The sequence below is a fragment of the Elephantulus edwardii genome, unplaced genomic scaffold (genome assembly GCF_000299155.1).
Source record: "Elephantulus edwardii isolate Elephantulus edwardi_28Jun2011 unplaced genomic scaffold, EleEdw1.0 scaffold00416, whole genome shotgun sequence".
Lineage (NCBI taxonomy): Eukaryota > Metazoa > Chordata > Mammalia > Macroscelidea > Macroscelididae > Elephantulus > Elephantulus edwardii.
Window position 1 is genome coordinate 509557 of NW_006400166.1, and position 2246 is coordinate 511802.

At 45.7% G+C, this 2246-nt stretch overlaps 1 pseudogene; it reads right to left on the reverse strand.

The window, feature by feature from the left end:
• Window positions 1-521: 521 nt before the first annotated feature.
• Window positions 522-2246, reverse strand: part of LOC102873372 — a 56557-nt pseudogene continuing 54832 nt past the window's right edge.

The window sequence follows — 2246 nt, forward strand, 5'->3', positions numbered from 1 at the left end:
GAGTAGCTAGAACTGTGGAACCTAGAGCAGTGGAGGGATCTAAGTGGGTATATTGCCTTAAGATTTCAGTTAAGTGATTTAGAAAGACAGCTGGGTTCTCTTCAGGGCCCTGTGTGATTTCCTGGAGTTTATAGTTACAATTAATAACTTTCTGGGCAGTGCTTTGCATGCCCACTAAGAGACACTGGATCATGCGGTTTCACCAGCATGTGCCATCTTGGTCTTGTGATTATTCCAGTAGGCTCAACGTCTAGGATAGCAGCAGCACCAACTGGCATTGTCTGGTCAGTGCGATGTACCTGATCTGTGTGTGCATGAGCAACTGTTAGAATACAGTCCTTTGTGACAGTGCAACAGTGACAGTGGAAGTGGAATGACATGGAGATCATGCCAGGTTAGATCATAAACTTGAATCAGATAGCAAAACTCTTTGTAATATTGGATGAGGTTTGCAGAGAAGAATCCGAGGCATTTTTCAATAGCAGAAAGATCAAGTAAGGGAAAAGGAACATGAACTCTAACTACTCCTTCTGCCCTGGCCACTTTACGGACAGGGCAAAGGAGGTTGGTGGCCGCAGCAGGCAAAGGCAGGCAAGGGACAGAAGTGTTGGAGCTAGGGGGAAAGGGATCATGAGAGTGTGTATGGGAGCTAGTAGGAGATGGAGGAGGTAATACTGATGAGGAAGGAACTTCTGGTTGGGGATATGGAGGAGGCAGCGAAGGAGGAGGGAGAGCAGGAGAGACAGGAGTGGTTTAAGGTGGGGAACTTATATCTTCAGGCATATCTAAAGAGGAAGAGGAAGAAGAGAGAGCTGAGGGAAGTTAAGTAGAAGGCAGAGAAGGAGGGTTTTTTCTGGCTAGAAGAACATGAACAGTAGAACAGTTTGCACACAGTTCCGGGCAAGAGCAAAGGAACTAAAAAACTTGAATATAAGGCATCTCTGAGTTTTTACTGAGATGATGGCAAAAATTGTCTAGTGCTGTGAGCAAAGTATAGTCTAAGGTGCCACCCGAGGGCCACTGAAGTCCATCATCCTATTGGTATCAGGAATTTGCTCTCCATGTCCATGTACCCATTACCTTTCTTCTTGGAGTGGATCAGATTATCTACTACTGTCACTTCAAAGAACACAGTAGATTGGGGAGTTCCCTCATTCCTGATGTCCAGATGGCCAGGGAACTCATCTTCCAACTTCTTCTTGAGTTGAAGATACTCTGACTTGTAGCCTCAAGTGTCACATTAAACAACTCAGATAGCAAGGGTCATGACTGGGGTCCAAGCAGCCACCGCTGTGGACGCCACCCTGACTACAGCAAGGACTTAGGCCAAGCCCATATTTCCCAACTACTGTTCCTTCGTCATTGTTTCCTACTTTTCCATTCTAGTCACTAATTATCATGTTGGAGGATGGTTTTCTGGCCAATGGATTGGAAGTAGTCCATATTTCTTCCTATTTCCAAGAGGGGTGATCCAACTGAAGATGTAAATTATAAAAGAATATCATTGATATCACATGCAAGCAAAATACTATTGAAGATCATTAAAAAAATGGCTGGAGGATCCGGCGGAAGATGGTGGAGGTGGAGAGCACAGTGTGAAGAGTCAGAGGGATAGCAGCCTGTGTAGAGAGGATACCAGAGAGTACTTTACGCTCCACAGAGACTGACCATTACAGCGTGATGCGAACAGTAGAATTTTGAATCAGAACTTTTGCTAATACATTATTTTAGAAGCTTTAAAAACTGGAGCCCTGCCTGCCTGCCCTGCAGCGGTCCCGCAGTGGTCCCACCGCGGTCCCACCGCGGACCCAGCAAAAGCTGGAATCCACGAGCTGAGCTGAGCTGCATTGAGACTCACCTGAAAGGAAAAAGGTTAGTGGGGAAATCGGCTGAATTCCCTTGAGCCCACTAAAACCTGGAGGGTCTGAGGTGTGGCATGGACAATAGGAATTGAATCATAACTTTTGTTGAAACTTTTAGTATTGGAACTGTGGCAACAAAGCCGTGCGGACTCGGAAAAAAACGGAAGCCACTAGATGAGCTTCTAAGAGACTCATTTGAAAGGAGAAAACTTAGTGGGGAAATTGGCTTATTTCGCTTAAGCTCCACTAAGACCCAGTGGGTCTGTTGCATGATGTGGACAGTAGAAATTTGAATCAGAACTTATGCTGGAGTGGACTCAGAACGAGCTAATAGCCTCAGTTGCATTCCGGACCACTTTTCGGTTGCACTGCAGATCGGCAAAT